We start from the raw sequence: 7,051 nt of genomic DNA, 5'->3' as shown, positions 1-7,051 counted from the left end.
TTGGTGAATAGTATTATCAGTGATGCTGGATCAACGATACTCCAGTTTGAGAGGGGAACCCAAACAAGCAGCTTTTGAGTTACATCAAGACTTAGACCGCTCACTCATGTGGGTAAGCGTTTGAAGGGAAGCATGCACTCAATGGCAGGAAGCCAACTGCATCATCACCTGACAAGCAGAGGTCTAAGCATTTCTAAACCAAAACGTCCTTGTTGCTGGTACAGTATTGCATCCTCCTGGCATGACTATTAAATGCTAGGAATCTGTATTGGTTGACCCCAGGCAGTCGAACTGGAGCTTTACGAGCACCCATCAACACAAAGATGCACAAAGCTCACATCCCACGTCACACTGGAAGATTTGGGCTGTGAATAGTGGCAGGACACAAGTCCTGTCCTATTCCCTGCCTCCTCCCAATCTACTGGCACAGCTCAGAGCCAACCCCACCTTGGACAAATACACATGCCTGTAAAAAATCAGTCCTGGCAGATCACTGGTTGCTTTCACAGTCATTTTTGTTGCTCAGTTTTACCTTGGCATGTTTTACCTATGTCAACCCTGCATTTTTCCATATTCTTAGCTGACTAAATTTCTTGTGCAGAAAACATTAGGTGCAAAAGATCTCTGATACAGTGAGGGCTACCTACCCAAACAAAAACAAAGAAATGCAAGTTATTTGAAAAAGAAAGCAGTGATCCTGGGAAGCTAATCTTGGAAGAGGGGATGTTCACAGGCAGAAATCAAGCTGAGGTTGTATGCAACTGGCGAGCTCCCCAAACAGCCCCAGAGGTGTACCATTCTCAAACAACTTCACACTCATTACAGCTTTAGTGGTTAGGTTTACCCACACCACAGGAAAAAAAATCATTATATTGTCTGGATGCAACAGTTCCTTCTTACAGCAGGAACATTATCTTTTCAGAAGGAAATTAATTGCCTGCTCCAAGGAACTTCTAGCTAAACTGCTCTTGAGGTGGAGAAAGTGTGTGGTCTGGAGGTTCAAGGCTCCTCTGCAGAAAGGAGTCGCCAAGCACACGGGAGATACTCATTATTGCGATATCGTTCCCATGGAGAGTAGGAACACACAGCAAGATACTGACATCCCATGCAGACTACCTGTAAAATGTTAACAGTGAATAAGGAATAAAGGAAATAAAAGGAATTAAATGCCCAAGTTGGGACAGTGCTTAGGAAAGACAGCTCTCTCCTATTTCAATTTGTAGACTTAAGGTTCAGCTGCCACAGGGGTGGACTTCAAAGCATGTACAATTCGGACAGCAGGGCAAGATATGACTGGCAATATCATAAAATTGGCAAAGACAGTCCCAGCAACACAGTGTCCCTCTTGACATGATTGCAGCCACAGCAGAAAGCTCAGCATTAGAAGAAAAAACTCTTGGATAAAATACAGCGAAAAACAGCCTGAATAGGTGCAGCATCAGCAGACTGGATCTGGTACAGTGGGAGACGCTGATCCCAAATAAAGCAGACACATGGACATTAGGAAAAACTTTTTTGGAAGCAGTGTGGAGGAGTGTTCTGCACTAGAGGTTGCTCGAGTGGTGATAGGTCTCCATCCCTGGAAATCCTTTCATGACTTAATTAGGCAAAGCTATATCCTCCTGGATCTAATGTTCATAATAGTCCTGCTCTGAACAGGAGGCTGAACTGGAGAAAACCAAGGGCACAGTGCCACCAAATCATACTGAAACATTACGATTTACAACTGAGAAAGCTCACATCTTCACTAAGTAAAATAAGCCCCTGTGTGTACAGCCTGTCTGCTACAAGCCATGCAGCGGACAAGATCTCAGCAAGAGACGATCTTCCAGCTGACTGTTAATGAGAACAGCACGGCCAGGGCTCTGACAGATCTCAGCTATTAGACAGTGGCAAGCTATGGTGCCTACAAGATCTTTGCAGACGAAAGAGGTCACCATTCCTAGAAGTTCTCCATCAGAGCTCTCAACACACCAAAAGCTGTGTTATGTATAAATGCAGGCCCAATACCGAATGCATAGATGGGTGTATAGGTACTAAAAGGACTACAGAGACACTTATCCCCCAAGCAGGCCCCCAGTGCAGCCTGCCTTCACACAGCTTGCCCAGATCTGCCCTTCCACTGCCATGTCCACCCTCCAGGGCTGAAGGTGGAGCAGGGGGATTGACCAGAGGGAAGGGAAGCATCTCTGCTCCTTCCTCTTAACAAGAAGAGCACCACAACGAAGGCAGAGCTGGGTGCAAAATGCTCATGGTCAGGCAAGGGGAAGAAGCAAGGTTTTTACAGCACCTCCTATCCAGGGCTCAGAGAACCTGTTCTGGTGCAGCTGGCAAAAAGCTGGCCTTGCCTCCTTACACAGGTGTCAGAGAAGGCAGCTCTGTGAATGCTGTGTGGGAGACGAGGGTCTCCTCAGCTTACAGGCACAAGGAGATGCCAGTTTCTGATATATCTCTTGCTCCCAGAAGGAGCTGCATGTGGCCCCGAACTGCCATGACACGTCTGCGATGCAAAAGTGCCAGATGCCACTCCCTCACACAGCTGCGGTGAGACACACGGAGAGATAAGCAGCAGCCCAGATAGAGAAGCGGGGAAGAGCTGGGCTGGGCAAAACACTTCCCTACAGGGCTGTCCTTGAGCAGCTCCTGAGTGCCTGTTTCAGAAGAACAACATAATGTTATCTGCTGCACTCCTGTACCAGGCAGAGATAACTGCTCTTTCCTCTTTTATTCTCCACCCCTGCAAGATTGTCAGCTACTCAAAACAGCTTCCTCACAGAACGGAAACAGTGTCCTGGCAGTGAGCAAAGATGGCCACTTGGGCCACTGGCAGCATTCACTCTTGGAGGCAAGCCCACCTTGACTCCTCTCCTATCTTGGGTGAGTCCTGCAGCAGAGCAGCCCCCGCCTTCTCCATAAAGGCCTTTGAGCTCCCAGATGACCCCCACGCTCCACTTCAGCTAATTTCACATCAAACTAGCCCACGCAAGTGGTGCCCCACTGACACAGTTCCATTTCATCTCACCCTTTCCATGCCCCCCCCTTGCCCACCACCCTGACATGAGGAGGCAGGTCCTCTCACTGCTGGGAGCAGGGGCTGGTGGGGGGCTGCAGCATCGTCAGAGCTGACTCCATGGGCCACAGCGAGCTAGCTGCAAAATCTTCCCTAGAGCAGGAGGCAGAAGCACTTCCATGGGATCCCCCTCTCCCCCATCTTTCCATGGCAAGCAGGAGACTCTGGTGTACGAGTAACTTTTCTCAGCTCTTCCAAAGCTGCTGAGGCTCTGGCTGCACTTTCCACCTACCTCCCCCCATTCAAGGCCTCACCACACTGCAGGACCTTCTCACCAACCTCCTCCTGGCCCTGTCACACAGGCTCCCACTTCCAGAGGAAAAGGGAGCTGGACAAGGAGATCCTGACAGTAGCAGAGCCCTGGCCTCTCCTCACAGGGCCAGGCAGAGCCCTGGGCATCCACCACCTCGCCGGGCCCACCCTAGGGTGGTGGGATCTGCCACGGAGCTCTGCTCAGTGCTCCCTGCAGGGTCCTCCTTTCCTATTTTAAATGTTCACTTCCCTCTTCTCTGTTTTCAGGTTTTGCCAGTCACAACTATTTGGTTCCATTCCAGGTTTCCTCTCCTTTACTGCCATCCATAGTGCAGAAGAACAGACAGGGACACCAGGCAAAAGAAGGTGACCACTGTCCAAATATGCAGGGTTGGGCTTAGAAAAGCTAAAGCCCACCTGGAGTTGAGTCTGACAAGGGATGTGAAGGGCAATAAGAAAGGTTACTACAGGTACCGCAGCAGTAAAAGGACAATTAGGGAAAACATGGGCCTGCTGAGGAATGGGGCAGGAGGCCTCATGACAAGGGACACAGAAAAGGCTGAGGCATTGAATGCCTTTTTCACCTCAGCCTTTCCTGCTAAGATGGTCCTTAAGGTACGTGGGGCCCCTGAGACCTGTGGAAAGTCCAAGGCAAGGAAGACCTGGATGTAGTTTATCTCGACATTAGCTAGGCTTTTTACACTGTCTCCCGTAACAGCCTCATAGACAAATGGATGAAGTACAGACTAGATAAGCAGACAGTGAGGTAGACTGTAAACTGGCTGAACTTCTGGGCTCAAAGGCTTGTGTGATCAGCAGCATGAAGTCCAGCTGGAGGCCAGTCTCCAGTGGTGTGCCCCAGGAGTAGACACTGGGGTCAATCCTGCTTAAATTTTCATTAATGATCTGGATGATGGGGCAGAGTGTACTCTCAGCAAGTTTGCAGATGACACAAAACAGGGTGGAGTCACTGATACACCAGAGGGTCGTGCTGCCACCCAGAGGGACCTGGACAGGCTGGAGAAATGGGCCTACAGGGACCTCATGAAGTTCAACAAGGGGAAGAGCCAAGTCGTGTACCTGCAGAGGAATAATTCCATGCACCAGTATAGGCTGGGTGCCAACTGTCTGGAAAGCAGCTTTGCAGAAAACAACCTGTGGGTCCAGGTGAACAACAAGCTGACCATGAGCACCCCCAGCAACGTGCCCTTGGAGCAAAGAAAGCCAATGGCCTCCTGGCTTGCATTAGGAGGATTGTTGCCAGCAGGGAGGTGATCCTTCCCCTCTACTTGGCACTGGGGAGACACACCTGGAGTGCTGGGTCCAGCTCTGGGCTCCCCAGTACAACAGAGACATGGATATACTGGTCCAGTCAAGGTGCATGAAGATGATGAAGGGACTGGGAGTATCTCTCATTTGAGAGAGCTGGGACCGTTCACCTGGAGAAGAGCAGGCTCAGGAGGATCTTATCAATATGTACAAATACCTCAGGAGGGGGAGTAAAGAAGACGGAGCCAGACTCTCCTCAGTGGAGCCCAGCAACAGGACAAGAAGCAATAGGCACAAACTGAAATACAGAAAACTCCATTTAAACACAATGAAACACTTTTCTTTTTGTGAGGGTAGTCAAACACTGGCACAAGTTGCCCAAAGAGGTTGTGGAGTCTCCGTCCTCGGAGATACTTAAAACCTGACCAGACGTGGTGCGGGGCAAACAGCTATAGTTGTCCCTGCTTTGAGCAGGAGGGTTGGACTAGATGATCTCAAGGGATCCCTTCCAACTTCAACTGTTCTGTGATTCTGTGATTTTAGGGCCTCTGGATCTCAGCCATGTGTATCTTGTACTGCCCTAAAAATGCCACTGGCAACATACCAAGATGCACACTCATATGGTGTGGACTTTCAACCCAATAAACCTGAAGTTCAACTTGCAGGCTCAGCTCTCCCATCTGTTCCTCTGACAGGGAGTGATGAAAATACATCTCTTCCCCATTCCATGAAAATTGCTGTTTAGAGAGGCAACCATTTTCAAAACAATGCAAATAGCAACTGGTATAATGGATGCGGGGAGAAAGTGAGGGAAAATACACCACCATTTTGTCAACAAGACAGGACTGCTTTTTCATTGCAAAAACTTGCACCATGACCTCCAAAAAAAAAAGCATATTTGTGCTTTTTGTAGAGCCCCCAAATTAAATGTTTTGCATAGTCCCTTAACAATATGCTTTCTCTGGATGTTTTTAGGACTAATGGGGTTGGCTTTCTCCCTGCATTGGAGGGCTGGCCCCAGTGCATAGAGAGTCTCTCCTTGCACAGCCATGTCTGAGCAGGGTGAGCCAGCATGGGCAGAGCCCAAGGTCCTGAAAATCCTGGGTATGCAGCACCAGGTAAGGCCTGAAGCCACAGGTCAGAGAGCCCTAGCTCACCCCACCTGCTCGTGGGACAGCAAGGAGCCAGGGTGCCCACAGCAGGGGCATGCAGACCATCCCTGCACACTGGGCAGTGCCCATGAGCAGCATATCCCCATCTTGAGAGGCATCTGGAGCTGAGGTCTGGGTCCTCTCATCTGGGCAAGGAGGTAGAAGATCTGCACTCACTTGCTGCTCAGGGCTCTGGTGCCACTATCCCAGCACAGAGGCTGATGCTGAACTGACAAAAGGATGAAAGGGACTGATGAAGGAACCGTCGGTCCTCTGCCAGCATGGCACAGAGCCCTTTGCATCCTGGAGAAAGGAGGAAGGCAGCGTAGCCTTTGCAATCCAAGAATCAGCCTCCTGCTTTCCCTCCCCATCAGCCCAACCTAATGCCCAGTCTCACTAGCCTCTCTGTGGGGGGAGGGGGAACTGGGATGAATGGAGACACTGCAGACTGTACTGGTGTCCGTATGTTTCTAACCATACAGCTGATGCAAAGAATGTGTTTAGCACTATCCTCCTCTCACCCAGCTCTCAAAAGACCAAGTCCTGAGACCTTGTGGTTGTCACTCCCACCTCTTCCAACAACAAACATTAAGGAGATGTTTTTCTGAAGCTGCCAAGACGTCCTGGAGTAGGATACAGACATCCCTGCAAGGAATCCTCAGATCTCTGCTTACCAGGTTGCAGCAGGCAGTCAGCACAGGTTTTTTCAGGCTGGACAGTGTTTCCTAGACAGCTTCTGCCCATTGAGATGTGCAACCCTAGCACTGGGAGCACTATCATCTCATGAAAGAATATGCAGTGCTCTATATGAAATAGAGTAAAACGCATCCATTTGCTTCATAGTTCCTCACTGCTGGCATAAACAGAGGAAGCAACTCCTCTGCCTCTCTAAGCAGGATAAAGCAACTGCAAGAGATACAGCAAGGACATACAGATAGTTTTAAACTATTCCTTGAAGCCTCTCACAACAGGCATTTCTGGGTGCTTGGCTCTGAGCTGAAAGAAGGAGGACAGAACATGGACTACTCTGAGAGACAGATCCGATCGTGTGGAGAGCCTCAACTACAGAGCAGAGGAACCTTCATGCAAGCTGGTCTCAAAATAAAAAGATCCTCATCTCTTGTCCGAGGCCAAGAATACAGCAGAAGGAGGCAGAGAAAGTGAGGTCATGGCTGCACATTCTCCCACCTAACAGGGGTCTTGCTAGAATCCACGCTCTCTGACTGTGAAAACTTTGTCAGGTCCAGCCCCTTGCAAGCAGTAGGGATTCGGACAACTGGCCCAGCATACTGGCGCCCTGAGGGAAAGC

At 49.7% G+C, this 7,051-nt stretch overlaps 1 protein-coding gene across 1 annotated transcript in view; it reads left to right on the top strand.

Moving 5' to 3' along the window:
* Positions 1-7,051, top strand: part of ELP1 (elongator acetyltransferase complex subunit 1) — a 251,155-nt gene that overhangs the window by 145,678 nt on the left and 98,426 nt on the right. The window lies entirely within an intron of this gene.

The sequence above is a fragment of the Mycteria americana genome, chromosome Z (assembly GCF_035582795.1).
Source record: "Mycteria americana isolate JAX WOST 10 ecotype Jacksonville Zoo and Gardens chromosome Z, USCA_MyAme_1.0, whole genome shotgun sequence".
NCBI lineage: Eukaryota > Metazoa > Chordata > Aves > Ciconiiformes > Ciconiidae > Mycteria > Mycteria americana.
Note: the sequence above shows the minus strand (reverse complement) of the source record. Positions and strands in the feature narration are given on the sequence as shown.